The 17931-nt window shown below is 38.7% G+C and overlaps 1 protein-coding gene across 5 annotated transcripts in view; it reads left to right on the top strand.

Annotated features, from left to right (window-relative positions):
• Positions 1-17931, top strand: part of elf1 (E74-like ETS transcription factor 1) — a 50217-nt gene that overhangs the window by 16253 nt on the left and 16033 nt on the right. The window contains exon 1 of one of the 5 annotated variants that reach the window (XM_073854357.1): positions 10310-10434. The exons of the other annotated variants lie outside the window; for them this stretch is intronic. The gene's annotated coding sequence lies outside the window, so the exon portion shown is untranslated. Of the gene's footprint in view, positions 1-10309; positions 10435-17931 lie in introns of those variants that run through there. 5 annotated transcript variants of the gene reach the window in all.

Here is a 17931-nt window from a genome sequence, read left to right as displayed (position 1 = left end):
TATATATCCATAATGTGCTTTTTTATATCATTTATCGAAATAGACTCTTTTGCACTTGTACAGTATATTTATTATATAGTGCGTGATATATAGAAGTTTAAAGTCACATGTTTTGGAAAGAATCATTGCCTTATATGGGAAGTGAGAGTGATGTAGGCAATCATGTTTTGCAAGCCTGTTGACCAAGCCCATACAACATTTGCGAAAATAAACTAGTTTTTTTTAATCTTCATCGATTTTGACCATATATCTAGCGATGCATCATGCTATATACCAGTAAGGCACTCCATCGTGTCGTTTGTTCATGTAAGCGATAGTTTTTGCTGTAGTCTGTCATTGATTCCATTACGTGGGCTTGTAGATTTCAGTTTGATTTTTAGACTGGCTTATCAGGCCTCATCATTACTATGGAACTTGGTCTGAATGTTGCTCATCCTGTTGTGCTTACAGAATCTCAGTGCGACTCAGAAGAGAATCACAAACAGTTCTTGTAAAAATGCTTGATCAACTACACTTGTCTCTCTTAACAAAAAAATACAACCCTCTTTGATTGGAACATCTGGATGTTGACTCATTTGACCACGTGTACTTATGCCTGACACCATACTTACTATAGTAACTTGTGACATCCCAATGGCATGTGCTGAAGTATCAGGCAGCTAATACTTCTCAGAAAACATAAACTGTAGTTTTTGTTATGCGTTTGATAAGTTTGTGACCAGTAAGGATGCTGAAGACTTTTATGCAAATTAATATCTTTGTTAAACTTTCAAACGAGGCCACAAGCTTGAAGTTCAAAGTATTGCCAATGCTTGTACATTTAATGCAGATTTTTGGTACTATATAAACATTTTAAAGTATGTTGTAATCTTTAGCTAATATCAGTTAAAGCTTTATGTGTCAAAGGCTACTTTTTATATTTAATTGCCCTTTAAATAATATTCAGATGTCAAAGCAGGTTAAAGTAAGCAAGCTTGAAATTCTTGGAAATGTTCCCCCACCCAGTGTCATACGACCCCAGGTGTTTGGTTCAATATCAGATTCTACTTGAATGATCTTGTTATCTTGTCAGACCCCCTGTTAGGCAGAATATACTTCAGTCCCCCATCCCAGCCGTCCCTGATTTGTATTGTAAATGAGCTAGGGCACCTGGAATTGGCTAGTAGGCCCCTTTGCTGAGAACTGCTTTGTTTGGGGCTTCTCTTCAGTTTCTGTCACAGTTGGCAGAGTGACCGGTAGTGTCAGGTTGGCTCCTCGCATAATACAACATCAACAAGTCCCTGCCTGTAATTGGATCATTAGGTCTCGCAAAGCAGGAGGGGTGGACCAAACTGCTCTAGCTGGTCTAGCATGGAGAACAGAGGAGGGCTGGGCTTGGTCTGAGAAAGAATATTTGTCTCTTTCTGTCATACATTGTTTGTCTGGCTTACTAGCATTGATAGTTTGAGCGCTGTGGCAAGGCTCATATTGCAGTACATGGCTTGTTAGACATTTTAAATGCTTTGTCTTGCCTTCAGCACTGGTCGTGGGTAAGAATGAGCTCAGATTAAGAAACCTGCTGGATGGGTGGCTAGTTGGCGTGATGATAACATAATCCTTGTCATCTTTGGACTTTTAGACATGACCCATAATGTGTAAGATTTTTGATGGTAAAGGTTTGATAATTTTTATATTTATTGATTTAAATGGATTTTGGTCTTAAGCATGCTCCCACAATGCTGCTGGTATCTACCAAGTCTTTAAGCCTCCTGTGGTCAGCAAGCTTCATCAGAACAACTAGGCAGGTTGACCAACTGGTAAACAACATGGCTATGCTGGATCACCAAACCAATGCTTAACCAACTTGGACCAGCATAAGAATGTGTGAAACTCGAAGCCTTAGTTTAAATATTTCTAGTGTTACAAGTTTTAAAGGTTCTCGTGATCTCCATATGCAAAAATACATGAACTATTTATAAGTAACAAGTGGAAATGAGATCTGAGATAACACATGTTGCCGTTGGGTATCTTGAAAAGCATTCTGAAAGCAGTAGTGTTCTTCTGAAATAGTTCAGGGAATGATTTCTTTGTCTATATGTTGTTGACTGCTCAGACAGATTTGCATCATGTTTTCATACTGCTCTCCCCATTTCCATTGAGCAACACACATTCTCTGTGTTGAAACTGTCTCCTAAAACAAGCTCAGACTGGCATACCCTAGTTCTCAGGTATAGTGAGATATTCTGGATTACAATATTCGATCACAGATTAAGAAAACAGAGATTTATTTTCTTCTTTGGTAAATAGAATGGACAAAAACTAATCAGATTTTATCCACTCAAAAATGTGAAAATGCATGAAGACTTTCAGTTCTTATGTTTTTGACCCATCTAAAAGTTTTGTCATACATTTCAGGATGATTGCGAAAAGATAGCAGAACAAACGGTCAGTCCATTTAGCCCAGCAATACCACATGGTCTCAATAGGGAAGAGTGGTCTGCAATATCTTGGAAATGACTCTTTGTTGAAGTAAATGATGATACCCATCCACTTGCTACACCCATTTTATTTTTGTCTTAAGATTTGGTGGGTGATGTTTCATTGTACTAATCAAATGTTACTTTTTTGGTTCGTTTATCTGGAAGGCATGGGACTGTCCATTTGCGTCTGGTCCCCTTAGGCATAGTTTATCATGTGTTATATTTGGTCTAACTGTGACTTTGAGGTGTTAATAATAATATATAAAGGTGTTGATCTAGGGCCAAGTTGAACTGAGGGGGAAGTTCAAATGTGTCAAAGCAGTCAAAGCTGCTTTTATTTAGTCTTTCGTATAACAACTTTTAGAGATTAATATTCAGATCCACACCGACAACATGGATGAAAACAAGTAGTTGCCTTTTTCATTTGGTGCTTGTCTATACTTTACTACATTTAGATGAAGTCAGCATGATAAAATGTAATATCACTTTTATATTTGTTGTATCTTACCAGAGACGATCTACACGTCATGTCACCAAATGAATGATAAGTCACTCCACTTCCCTTGTAAACCACACTGCTTACAGTTTTGCTGGTGCTTTCACTATTTGTCACAAAAACATCATACAGCCAAGTGTCTCATGATAGAGTGCTTCTAAAAAACATCCAAAACTACCTGAAAAGACATTAAAATTTAAAGGCAGTACTGAAATCAGTCTTTTGAAACAATTTATTACAAACACTGTGCTTTCCAGATCTCGTTACTTGTTACAGCTACTAGTTCCTCTTTTGATAGAAAGGGATCTTTCTGTTTTTAACTGCTATACACGTAGGTACTTATTGGTCACAGAGACTCAAAGGAATTTAGGTAGCACTCATGTCATAAATTATATTTTCTCTTTTGCAGTATGCAATAAAATATGTACTGCTGATACTAGTTTAGCGTTGAATGGCAGAGTTTTATTCTACAGGAGGACTGGCTTACACCTATACCTAAAGTCTGATTAGTTGTTTACTAGATCTTCAGCCATGCAGGTGTTTGTTTGTTTGTGTGCGTACTAATGAGTGCTTAAGAGATAAACTACATGTGGCCTACAGTTTAACTACTGCATCACAGAGGCAACTGTACCTTATATTCCAGTCTGCCTTGTTAACAATGGGTACACAGGTCAGTCATGTGACAGGTTATTGCCATGAGTCTATTGCTCTTCACAGGAACAGCTCAAAGCAGTAAACCGCCATATTTTGATTTGAAATGTAGATAGTTGCGATTCGGGCTCACGAAAACATAGCAAAAGGGTTCACAGGTTAAAAGATGTGAATAAAAGGGAGCGTTTCTCAAGCGCTAGTGCAACACGTGTGGTAAGAGCTGAGCGGGTATCTGGCATTTTAGAGAAACGCAGACAGTCTTTGAAAAGATGTGGGTGGCTGTGTTTAACAGAACATTAAACCACAAGTCACACACTTAAAAAAAGACATGCTAATTAAAACTTGTTAGTTTCTGATGGGTTAGTGTGAGATGCTATTGTTTTAAAATTAGTGAGGTGAATTATGGTTTAGATGTGGTTTATTATTGGCAATGGCAGCTGAAACTCTTTGACATTTGGAAATTCTTTGTCGTTTTATTTCAGCTTTCAATAAACAGTGTTTAATAGATTATGATTTTTTGATAGAAACTCAAACAGCAGACATTTAAAGGGACAATGGGCTCATTTTCCAACTCCTGTTAAACAATTGAGTTTTACCATTTTGGAAATTATTCAGTCAATCTCTGGGTCTGGCGGTGCCACTTTTAGCATTGCTTAGCATAATTCATTGAATCTGACCATTAGCATCGCGCTTAAAAACCTCAAAAAGTTTTGATATTTTTCCTATTTTTGACTCTTTTGTAGTTACATCGTGTACTAAAACAATGGAAATTTAAAAGTTGTGATTTTCTTGGCAAATATCAGGAACTATACTCTCATTCTGGCGTAATAATCAAGGACTTTGCTGCTGTACCATGGCTGCAGCAGGCGCAATGATATTATGCAGTGCCCGAAAATAGTCCCCAGCAGTTTCCAAGGGGACTTTTTTCGGGTACTGCGTAAAATCATTGCATCGTTCTCAGTACACAATGTACAGAAGTCAAGTTTTAAATAAGAAAAATATCGAAACTCTGGTTATTTTTGAACGCGATACTAATGGTCTAATCAGATTCAATGAATTGTGCTAAGCTATGCTAAAAGGGGTACCATTTAGTCAAAGGTTCCTTGTGTACGGTGCATCCCTTTGCAGCCTCCCCAAAGAAAATTTATGACATAAAACATTAAGCTGAATTTTTGATAAATTTGTGTATTTTGTAAAATGTCATCAGGGGTGGGGGGCATGGGCCCCCAGTTTGAGAACCACTGGTCTTTAGGAAACACTATTACGTCAAGAAAACAAAAGGAAAGTTTACTCACTAATTCTGTAGTTACAACATAACCTAAGGGTCGAGTTGACTAATCTGTGGCAAATTTCCTTTCAGACTACAAAAGCATTAAAGTATGTTTGAGGTTTGAATATGATTTAGTAGTATTGTAAAGTTTAGCTTAAAATTTAATTCTCAGAGCACCGGACACACACATCAAATCTATGGTTGCTTGGTTTTTACTGGTGATGTTATCTTCCCCCCACTCCCTCCCACCCTTCTTGAGCCCTAAAGTAGTGCTTGCAACATTACTCTAATGGGTAGTTGTAACATTTATAAAATTATTTTCTTTTCTACATTGAGCACATAATGTTATATATTTAATAATAATGCTAGATGTTGGAGCTATTAATCCAGCATCCTAATAGACGTATGCATGGAGTGTAAGTGAAGCAATTTAATATAAAACTGGGGTTGTCTTTATGCATGTATGATAATGGCATGTCATGTCAGTGCCAAATTTGTAATATAAGTCCTTGTTTCACACATGCAAAAATATTGAAACTCTAGTAGTGCGTTTGTAGAGCACACAGAAGTTTTTTAATCATACACATATGAACATACAGTGAAGCGATCTTTGCTTTAACCTCCTAAGGCCCGAGCTTTGGTTTGGCTCGCATTTAAGATTTTTTCCAGCTGTTTTGGGGTTAGGAAGAACCAATAAATATAACAAAATATTTTTCTTTCAACATAAAGTAATTGTCCAAGTTTGTATACAACAGGTTCCAGTTACCCAGAATTAGGTATTATGGTGCAAACAACAAAACATTTGATGTCCACGTATGTGGACACACCAGGTCTTAGTAGGTTAATATAGAGTAACATCTGTCACTTTTCTGGTGCCATTTTTCATTTTATTTTGTCATTTGTCAACGCCTCTTTCGGTTTATTGGTTTCCTTTTTTTTTGCATTACAGACAGTATGACGACATTCATGCTTGCATTATTACAAAGATATATTCCTCTCAATTGCAATTTGCCAAAACAAAATTGTAAAGTACATAACATGGTTTAGCACCACAGTAATCAATAGCCATAATTACAGACTTCATTTTAGTTGACTGGTTAGAAATTATTATACATAACCATTGTGTTCAGTTGAATACATGATCTGTCAAACCATAGGACAGTTTCAGCGATAAGCCTTAAAAATCTTGTTAAAATACAATCATTATATTTATTTAAGAAACAAATAACACGTGCAATGCAACGAGCTCATTTCATTACCTTATCTTTTATCTGTTCCAACTTTTCATGCTTAAATGTCAACCTCTCATTGTATCTATTATATCACTCAACATGCTGTAGGTCACCTGACAACTAGTTTCTTAGCAACAGCCACTCCTTGTTTACATTTTCATTGTGAGTCTCATTTAGTTTTCACAGACCTCAAGAGATATTTGGTCTATTGCATGCACACAAATTAGCACCTTGCACTTTGTTATTCGTGCAGTGCGCCCAAATCCTTTAGTATCAAATCTCCTTTTTGGATTTGATGGATTATTCGATTATTTAAAGTCTGTGAGATTATTGCAGTCACTTGCAAGAGTTGAGTTCTCACCTCGCTTCAGGATATTGTCACTAGATTTGAGATGTTAGCTAGTAGTTTTGTCCCCGGCGTTTACAAGCGTATATATTATGCTTTGCTTTTCTCATCCTGTTGCTATCATGAACAAACGATGGCTCTACAAAGACCAGCATTCCTTTTCAAATATTGACCCGAATAAAACCCCCACCGCCATCTGCAGCCTCCACACCAATCGGCAAATAGCGTCAACAAAATGGCAGGGTGTAATCTTCTTTCCATCGCTGTTTTCTTACAGTCATTGGGTCTAGTTTCTGTATGTAGTTGAATTTTCCTCTCTTGTTTCTTGAATCCAAACTTTGTTAATGGAAGTATGGGGGAGGGGAGCGTTGTTGTGGTGTGTTTTTAATGCTATGGGGTTTGCCTTGCACAGGTAACACCCAAGCCCACATTCACGTTTTAACTTTTAACTCATTGAAGATTTATGCTTTTGTGTCAAGAAGGAAAATTATTGAGGTTTTATTGAGTTGACTATACATACAAGATGTCATAACATTGCTATTTTGTTTTTGCAGTGCTTTTCTGTTTCGCCACCTGAAATTGCAACTTTTGTTGCAGCAGTTGCAGCTTTAGATGATGGGTTGAGCAATTGTGTGCAATTAGGCTGCAGTCAGTAGTCGGTGAAAAGAGGTTCTCCTGTACACATTCCCCTCTGGGTTTTATTAACCAGCATGGATCTGAAAGCTGTCTAAACATATCACTTACAACACTGTAGACTCATGAAGTATAATAACAGCAGGGCTCTTCATATATCGAGTCTATAGACTCCACATGGACAATACCACAGGAAGCTTGTCAACACGTTGTTTAGTGCTTATATGTTTAATGTTGGTATGGAGAACAAAAGTGAGTTTAATCTTAGCTTCGGGCACACACCACATTTTAAAATGAAGAGACCTGTGTTTTCATGGTTTTCTGTTTGGCTGCATTCTGTTTGCTCATTGTAATTTGTGTATTATTAAATGCAGATTGTATTTGACGACATGTAGAGACATAAGCAACCTCTTTTCTTGTCACAGTCCCTCTTTCATAAAGCTGTAGCTGAGACCACATGGAAATGAGAACTAAGCCGCATATTGCACACGGCCCCTGCAGCTTTACAGGGCCAAAGGCAACCTTACATAAGATATGATAAATGTAACGAATGTCTGTTATTTTGGGTCAGTTGTGTCAGCTATAAGGTATTTTATGATGCATTCATCTCAAGGAGTGCTAGTAAGGGAATATATGTCGTAGTTTTAGAGTCTGATCATTGTATCAGTATGTTCTGGGCTAGATAAATAAAGAGAGATATATCTTTTACTCTAAAACCCTATAGTCTGTTTTTGCGTGTACGTGAATATGCTCGAATGCATAGCCTTGCAAAGTATTGTTTATTTGACTGGTACGTGTACACACAGGAATTCAATGCATGCGAATTGCGACAAAATTATCCTACTTTATCCTGTACGCGCATGCGCGAACTAGTCATACAACGTATGCAGGGTTTCAAATAGTGGTGGGTGATAAATTGCCTCTGATTCTCATGCGCATCTCATCAGTAAAGCCAGTTTTGTGATTTAGTAGTAAATGGGCATCACCTGCTTTTAAATGGAGTGGCATTTACTACACAAAGCAGTATTTCACCGAGATGCTAGGCAAAACCGCGTTTATAATCGTGGACAAATCGCCTCTGAAAATGTATGAGATTTTGCCAAGCTTCTGTGTGAAATACGGCTCTGTGAAGTAAATGCTGCTCCATGTGAAAGCAGGTGATGGCGATTTACTACTAATCACGAAACTGGCTTTACTGATGAGATATGCATGAGAATCACAGGCGGTTTATCGCTCACCCCAGTTTCAAAATTCTGGTGGAGCACATACAGTAAGCAGATCCTCGTGTACGCTTAAAAAGTGGACCATACTTCTACCTTATTAAGCCTGCTTTTTATTAGATATGTTGGATACTGTGAGTAAATCAAGTGTAGTTGCAACACTAAAGAGTTTTTTTTACCTTAAAATAACGTTTCCAAAACGAAACAGGGTGAACGGCACTTTCACATTCGCTTTGCAGCCCTCTATCGGCCAAAACCGCACTAAATAAGTTTCCAACCGCCGGGGCGCGGTCTGTAGTTCGAGTGAAAACTACAAAAACTTGCTTTACAGCATACCTACAATCCAATCAGAGCCAGCTTTGCTGCAGTAGGCTAAATTATTTACGACTGTGGTAATGGACAATTCCGCTTCCAACCTGTAGGGGGAGCAAAGAGCAAAAACTCTTTAGTGTTGCTTTCATATATGATGGCGATTATGACGATTAATTTCCTGTTTATTGCTTTTGACATTTAATTCTCGTACATTTTTATGAATAATTTTTACAGATTGTTGTGATTATTTAAATTAAATATTTTGCAAGGTTTATCTGGCAGTAAATATTTATACACGTAACACAAGTTATCTGATACCGCCTCATTTATACAGGCGCTGCAGCTCCCCCTTGTGTTTTTTAGAGAGATGTGCAATCATCACGGTGATCTGAAATCATTGCGATGAGCTCAAACAATTTGCGATGAGACGATTATTTAATCATTGTGACAAACTAGTTACTATGGTAATTCTTTTAAATGCTTAAAACTTAAAATGACATTAAAAGCTTTATTGCTTATTAAAAATGAAATATTTTTATAGATTGTGTTACTGATTTTAACTTAACTACAGGCGCTGTTTTAAATAGCAGAGTACTTTGTAGAATTTGAAACAATGGCACATTTTTTGGGGTAGTCCATGTGCAGTTTAAGTCCAGACCTGTTTGGAATGCTCACTGGATTTAACAACCAGCTTCAGTTTCTTTTGTAACTTCTACCTTTAGATGTTTAGCTGTGATTTCAGCCAAACGTTTTCGTTCTCACGCATGGTTGAACTTTGAATTTTACTGCTTTACAGTGCAAAACCTTGTGCTGACGCTCTTATCAGCGCCAGAATGATGGCAAAGTTTTTTAGCTGCCGTCAGGGGCTGTTTAAGGTTCTTAGAATTTCACTTTTGATTGTGCGGGCGCGAGGCGAGTGCGTTTTTGCTGCTGCATTCAGAGTGCATTTTTCCTCTCCTGGTGCAGACATATGCTGTGACATGGCGGTATTGGTATGAGTGTAAACACATCAGGGATGGGTGAGTCAAGATGGCGGGGGTGGCGCTATTTCACAACATTGCATTTTGTCACCATAGACAATAGCATGGTATATTCAGCACCAAGGGGAGTGGATACATCATTTATAAAGAGTAACATTGTTCACAAACTTAGTTTTTTATTAAATTAAAACCAAACTGGTATTAGATTCAATGTGCAATGTTTTAAGTTATTGTAAAACATAAGGTGACGCTTTGAATTAACCCTTTCCTTGCTTTAACCATGTAATAAAACAAACATAATAAAGGATTTAATATGTCACTGATTATACAGGCTCTGAAATGTCAGATGATGAAAGCGAGGGCGGTGCTAATTCTTGGCTGAGGTGTCTTCATTGGCTGAATGCCCTGAGCTTCTCTAGTCTTATCATGCCATGAATGGTTTCAGTGGCGAAGCCAAACCATTTTGTCTTTGCACTGAAATATTAGAAATATTTTATACCTTGCATGATGTGTACCCAGAGGCGGCATACATACAGTTCAAAAGATCCCAAAAGTCTGATATTGAATCCCTAACATAATCCAAAATCTTTCAGAAATATAGCAATTTGTTGTGCGCAATTTCATTTCGTGTCTTAATTTTTCGATGTTGGAGGACCGTGGTCTTTTTCAGCCCATGTGGCAATTTCCTGTCCTGTTTTACAACAATGACGTGTCTTCCTATCTGTGGTGTGCGGCCTGTTGCCACATAGTAGAAACAGATCGCAGGGAAGAGCACTTTTAACATTTTGTAGAGCATCATGTTGGTTTAAAGAAGTCAGTTGAAGGCGACTCGCTGGTAAGACTTTACTCATCATCTTCCTATGTTTTCAAAGAATTTTACAGATCTGCACATCTTTCGCTTATCGTACCAATGCCTGAGGACATTGACATACTGTAGAGGAAGTAGCTAACTGTTTAGTAGCAGGAGATGTACCCTGTCAGAGAGTGAGATGTATGATAGAGGAAGTGAGTAAAGGGTGCACCAAGTTCTGTTCCTCTATGTTGTTTTCTCAGTACTTAACCTCACTACCCGCACTATACAGCTTGTATTAATTGATTCCCTTTATTAATTAAGGCTTAAGAATAGTATGTTGTTTGTGTGTATACGTTTAACATTTTAATAATACGATTAGTATGTGTATTAGGGCTTGATTGTGATGGTTTACGTCTAAGTTCAGAAAGCTTTGTTCGTGCTTATATCAGCTCATCTTCGATGATGTCTGAGATAAGTCAAGATTTTTAAATGTGTTTGAAGATGCAAGAATTCTGAGAACCAGGCTTGTTTTTAGTTTTTCTCAGAAGTCAACCACTGAAGGGTGACATAATCTGAGGGTGATCAAGCTGGGTGATTAGTGTTAAAGGCATTGAGAATTTCTTTAAAATATGTAAATGTATTGATTAGTAGACTCTGCCATGTTTTTACCAATTTAAAAATTTTCATACAGCTTTACGTGAACGTTTTTTCAGTTTATAATTTTGATGACTGCTACCAAAAAACATATAGCAGACAAATGGGCTTGTAAAAAGTGAGAAATATAGAGTATAAGAGGAAGGGGAAGAAGTTTCCACTCTCAAAATGAAAGAGAAGTGTTCGCTTGTTTGTGGTCTAACAGTCAGGAAGTAGCAGAAACCCACTGCTCGATGATGCATTTCCTGTCACTGCAAGATTCACAGGTCAGTTAGTGGCTGTTCTGTTTCCTTTTACTTTTATCTGTGTTCGTTTTTAGGGTTCTTCATGTAAACTAGTAGAAAGTTATTTTATAGTGCGCAGGTTGTATATTTTTACAACGGTAAAATGGTTGTTAAATTATCATGGACTTTAACTTTATTTTTTGAATGGCTGTAAAATTTACTTTTTATGAGTTACATCCTCAAGTCTCACAACTTCTCAAAGAAATGACATGCCAGAGATAAATACAACTGTACTGATGTTAAACAAGCATCTTTAAACCGTAATAAATTTAGTGGCAGGGTTTTGTTTTTGCCTTCACCTGGTCTCAGTCTCTCCTCCCCAGACTTTAATGTTAGGAGAGCTGAGCTTCAACCTCACAGATAACAGTGCTTGTCTCAGGTGGGTGTGGGGCCTCGACTTAGAGGCTTTTTCTACGCCTTGGGGCGTAGTGGAAAAGTACTTGCGAATGATCAAATTAGATTTGTTTCAGTCTCTACAAAGGTAGCAGGAACTTTCTTCTCTGTCTTTGTTTTTAGCACACAGCGTTTCTGGGTTTTGTTGTAGACGTCATTGTTAGATCTTGAAGCAATGTGTTTGTCTCTCTCTCTCATGAGAATACATTTTGTTATAAAAGTGCTGCTTAAAATGAAACTAATATTATATTTGCAAGAAAAGTTTAGATAAACCAGCAAGCCTCACTAGTTGACTAGTCAACCATTTTTTTTGCAGAACACTGTCAACTGCTCTAGTAAATGTTTTTTGGTTGTTTTGTTGTATGTAGATGTAAAAGTCGCTTCTGTCGCATACTTAAAAAATGGATACCTTTTATAAGTAGCTTTGGATAAAAGCTTCTTCTAAATGCATATATGTAATGCCATTCTGGTTAAATGTCATCTCTCTTGTCCCATAACCTATCTCCCTGATTCATAGTGCTCTCTTCTCCACTTCTGTGACCAACGAAAGGGGTGTGCAGTCGTGCTACTTTCACATCACTTTTCAATAAAAGACAGCATTTTGCTTGACATTGTAAAGTAACAGAATAGAAACTTCTATAAAGTGACACCACTTTTTTTGAAAATAGGTTCATTTTCCAGCTCCCCTAGAGTTAAAATAGTCCCCTGCTATTGAAAGTAACCAAGGGGACTATTTTCGGGTGCTGCGTAATGTCATTGCGCCTGATGCAGCTATGGTACGGCAGAAAAGTCCTTGATTATTACGCCGAAATGAGAGTATAGTTCTTAGCATATCGGCCTAGATAATAACCACAACTTTTAATATTCTGTCGGACTTCGTACACAATGTAACTACAGAAGAGTCAAGTTTTAAATAGGAAAAATATCGGAAGTCTTTGGTCATTTTTGAGCGCGATGCTAATGGTCTAATCAGATTTAATGGATTATGCTAAGCTATGCTAAAAGTGGTACAGCCAGACCCGGAGATAGGCTGAATGGATTCCAAAACTGTGAAAATCAAATGTTTAAAACTAGGCGAGCTGGAATATTAAGCCTATTTTCAAAAAAAGTGGAGTGTGCCTTTAAGGGCTGTTTGGATCAGGGGTTTTCAAACTGGGGGCCTCTGAGATGGTCCAGGGTTTTATGACATTTTATAAAAAAAAATATTTATCAAATATCATTTAATTATGTGTAATAAAATTTTAGAAAAATAAGGCTACTACCTTTCATACCACCACCGGCGAGAGCGTCTATAAAAGCTCTGGCTGCCCTACTAACGAAGCTATAGAAAAGATGTAGTGGACGCTCTAACACTCATATGCATTCTCTGGAATCCTCTCAAGCGGAGGTTTCCGCCTTTCGATTGGATGCCGCCGAACGTTCCCGTCTTGCCCGCCAAACCGTGTCATAGCTCATTACCATAAAGTTGAGCTGATTTCAACTCTCCTCGACGTTCACCCCGTACATGACGCGCCGCACCGCTGCTCGACAGAGCTTGCCGCCGGCTCTCATTGAAAACTAATGACTTCCGGCTACTTTGACGCTCTCGTCGGTGTGAAGGCACAGTAACAAACAGCACTACATTGTATCATTTAATATGTTGTTTTTGAATGTTTTGTCATAAGTTTTGGAGGGACATACGGATGCACTGTATACAAGGGGGGCGCAGGCCGACAAAGTTTGAGAACCGCTGGTTTAGACATTGCAACCTCATTGTGAGGATTTTCCTTCATCGCTTCGGCTTTACAGAGTGACATGAGTTTATCCAATCTCTGACAACCTCCTACGTCCATTATCACAGCGTTACAGGACTTTGCTGAGGCACCACATCCTCACAGGAACTGGCCTAAAACAGGCATGTTCGGCTGAGTCACGCAGATGACCTTGTTGAAAGAGGCTTTGTCCTCCATATTGATTGAAAGGGTGCTGTTGGCATATTTCCACACTCCGTGTTTTTCTTCTCATTGGCAAGTGGGAACAAGGCTTCAAATGCTTCAGTACTCACAAGAGGTGTTGTTTTTAAAGGCACGTTTTGGATGGTGGAGGGAGAATTGTGGAGTGTGTTTGGGTGAAAACTAGAGACCAGCATGGTCTGAAATGCCAGGAATGCCAGTCCTCTTTCCTGACAGTGCTGGGAAAGGGCTCCACATTCCTCTCTTTTTTTTTCTCTCTAGAATGTCTCCCTTAAAAGTCTTAGGATCCCAAGCTATTTTGTGAAACACTCAAGAGCAGTTTTTCTCAAAAGCGCTGACATCACTATTGCCATGATGTCACTCCCTGCAGAATATGACAGAGTACGGCTTCACCGTCTCCAAAGCCTATGTTTTAGTCCATCTTGGTTACATCATCAAAATATGGCAGCCTAAAACCTTTAACTCATAAGTATGACAATTCACCATCAACAGTTTAGCCATGTTAGATGATCATTCTTGTTTGACTTTTCTCTGTAGTTCATAGCTTGGTGACTCACGGCTTAGCCTTACACTTGGCTTAAATTACCTCCTTTCATGGTCAACGCTGAGCTCAGCCGAGGACTCTTTAGTGAGGGGGGGGGGGCATGGGGTCAAAGGATAAGATCATAGCTTTCGTTCTTCCCTCAATACCGTTTTTTTCATCCAAAATTGTAGTCAGCTTTATATTTACTTGTTTTGACAACATGGACTGGGCTGTTTGCCACTGTCAGCTGCTGCTTTAGGGTCATTAGTAACTTGGACTGATTATAATAATCACAATGTTTTTATATCTTTTGAGACACCTTAAAAATGTGCCTTGCATGCGGAGCATGTATCCTTGGCAGACCTCAGCAGTGGTGTCATGAGAGCCCCACCCTGGTGAATGTTTGCTCACTGGAGTCTTGAGTACTGAGTAACTCTCCTGCACGCTGGCCTCCCCTCCCTCCAGACCTCTCTAGATGACGTGTGGTACAGACCCACCTTAAGTCCGTTTGTTTGTATATGTGTGAAGACAAGACAGCTGTTGTAATGTGCCCTGGTGTTATTCTGTAGATGCCGTTATGGTGACACAGATCATTCGCCGCATGCCTTGTATCAGGTCTAGTTAGTTTCTGCTGGGAGCCCTGAAGAGGGATGATGGGAATTAGCACAGAGACCGGTGTGATTCGCACAAATCACAGATTTGCACAATTTTGCTCCCCACCAGACTCATCTCTCTCTGTAAAATGTTCCCATCCATCCAATATGACGCTCGCTCTCATTTGCCAGCACATCACCGTCAAATGGTGTGAATGACTTCATTACTCAAAAGCAAGACTGTAGGGCTCTCGGTTAGATAGTCTAATTGAATTTCAAGCTGCGAGCTTTAGTTGTGGCATTCGCAGCTGTAGCCGCCTTTTTTGAGAGTGAGGTAGAGAGGTTGAGAACTTTTCGATAACGAAAGAAGAACTGAAAATAAAGTGAGGCCATTTTGAGCAAAACGTAGACATTGTGCTCTCGGCTGGCAACTTCTGACCCTGGCTCACGGTATGGAGACTTCAAGGGCGAGTGCTTTCCCAGACTGCACAGAGACCGGGTCAGGGCTGAGATGGGCACAACCCACCCTGTGTGTGGTCTTGTACAAGGGGTATCACGATAATCATGGTTGCTTATTGCTTGTGCAGATCAACTCTTTCACTGTGCCATAGCATATATTATTGCGCAAAAGACACAGTAGATGTTTCACCATTTATTTTTGTATAGGTGTTATTTTGTAATAATATACATTTCCAAACATTAACTGTAAAAGAGAACAAAAAATCTTACAGACAGATGTGTTGCCCACAGAAGATGATCTCACATTCGAGTCAGTCTGGGATTACATGAAGAGACAAACAAAACTGACACAGCCTACTTCCATATGAATTCTGGTAATGTTTGGAACAACCTACTTTGAAACTACAGTACTGTCTAAAGTTTTAGACGCTTGTGTTTTTATTGCCACAAACTGATCTGAACTACATCAAATGACCATCATTTGTCTTTAAAACTTTCCTTGGTACACTTGCTCATAGGCTAGCTTTGCAAGTATGTTGGACCAAACCACGTTAAAGATGTTGCCACAGTTGTTATGGATTTAGGCTGTCTAACTTTTTCTTTTGCTTCATGTAATCCCAAACATACTCAATAAGTCCTTATTGCAATTGATGGCAAAGAAATAAGCGTTGTTTAGAAATATACATTGATACTGACACACTAAAGCAAAGTTATTCATAACCACCCCTGTTTTTTTATTTTTTCAGAAAATCTAATTATCTCTTTTCATTTAGGGCTGTCACAATGTTTAAATAATCGTGTCATCGTGATTGTTTGACCTCATCACGATGATTTCAGATCACCACAATGATTGTACATCTCTCTAAAAACCACAAGGGGGAGCTGCAACACCGGTATAAACGAGACTGTATCACAGTGTAACGCAATACATTGCAAAGCCATTCAATACAGTGAAAAAACAGCATTTGTAGAAATGCTGCAAAACTTTGCTAACCAGTATGAACTTCCAGGTAAAACATACATTTCCGAAACAGCAATTCCAAATTTAGGGAAGTGAAGGATGCTATTCTTAAGGATCTGAAAGGAATTAATTTTTTTGCAGCTACATGTGGTCCAGTACTAATACAACCTTAGTAAGGCATTATTATTAATTAAGGCTAGTTCTGGTATTCCGTTTATTTTGATTGCATTTTTATTTTCAGTTATTTTTCAGACACTTTATTGTGTTTGTTTCTTATGAAGAATTTTTAGTTTGTGAAAGATTTATTCATTAAATATTTACTTTCAAATATGTGTTATGTGTATTAATACTTACTGCCAGGTTAACCTTGCAAAATATTTAATTTAAATAATCGCAACAATGTGTATAAGTTATTTCATGAACAAATAAAAAGTATGAGAATTAAATCAAAGCAATAAATCAGTCAATTAATCGTCAAAGTCCTAAAGCAGGCAATTAATCGCCGTGATCGTAACATTTTATTAGACAATTATCCGTCGGCAACATTTCGTAATTGTGACAGCCCTAGTTTCAGTAAATAATTGTTACATCAAGACAAAGAGCTTATTTTTACCCTCAGAGACCAAAACATAGAAAGAAAACAGGGTGCTCCAGATGTTGACTCCATTCTGTGGGAGAAGGAGGCAGGACACTAGGGAAGCCCGTCTGGTTAGTGATAATAATAGGCTGGGCATTTCTGTTTTGGCAAACCACATCCGGTTTCTGTCCTCCCAAGGGAGATGCTGCACATGGCAACATGTTGAGGACAAGACTCCATCAGCTAAATGGGTCTGAGGGACGACCAAAGCAGAACATTTGTTTGACCTCCCTCCTACACACATTGAGCACCCGACTATCTTTCTTATTCTTTTTAACTGCCTTCCATTTTACCCCAACCCCCTTCCAGACACTATTCAACACAGTTTGCACTTGTTGACACACACACTGTCCTTTCAAAGCAAACAAGCCCCACCCTGCCATAGAGGAGACACTGGGCCGCTCCACCACCATTTTACATCCCCCTTCAGTGGTTTTGCCAAACCTCCTCTCCTCATTGCATTTGTTTAATCTTTAACCAGACACTTGCCCCTCCTGTTCCTCCTCATGGCCTAAGGGCCGGGCAGAGGGTATGCTTTCTCTTAACAACCAAAGAGAATTTTTATTTTAGGGTTCTTCGGTGGGGTGGATATAGTGGAGTGGTTGTGGACTTTGGAAGAGGGTTGCTCATATGACTGATAGTCCAACCTTGTTTACAGTACCCCTTTGATCAGGCCGTGTGATCTCATATCCTGTGGAGATCCTTGCCCCTCCTACTTTCTCCACATTAGCGCCACCAACACTAACAATATAAGGTCTCAGTTATCACAACTAAACATTAGTAAATGCATCCAATTCTTTAAAAACATACTCTGTCGCAAGTATTGGCGATTAAAAAATAAACACAACACTTCTGTTTTGACTGCAGGAAATCTTTATTCGTAAGATATATGGCAGGGTGATGCAATAGTTGTATTGTTTTGCTATCGAGGGTAAATGGGAGTCAGAGCGGGTGATACTGGAAAGCCTATTGCATTTTTCCACTTAGCCATTTTTATTCTACCCAGCCAGACTTCCTCAGAGTCTAACTATGAGGCAGCTTTTGGCAGTTTGAGCCAAGAATGAGACTGGCGAGTTCAATGTC

The sequence above is a fragment of the Misgurnus anguillicaudatus genome, chromosome 16 (assembly GCF_027580225.2).
Source record: "Misgurnus anguillicaudatus chromosome 16, ASM2758022v2, whole genome shotgun sequence".
NCBI lineage: Eukaryota > Metazoa > Chordata > Actinopteri > Cypriniformes > Cobitidae > Misgurnus > Misgurnus anguillicaudatus.
The sequence above is the reverse complement of the archived record's forward strand: the minus strand, read 5'-3'. Positions and strand labels throughout refer to the sequence as shown.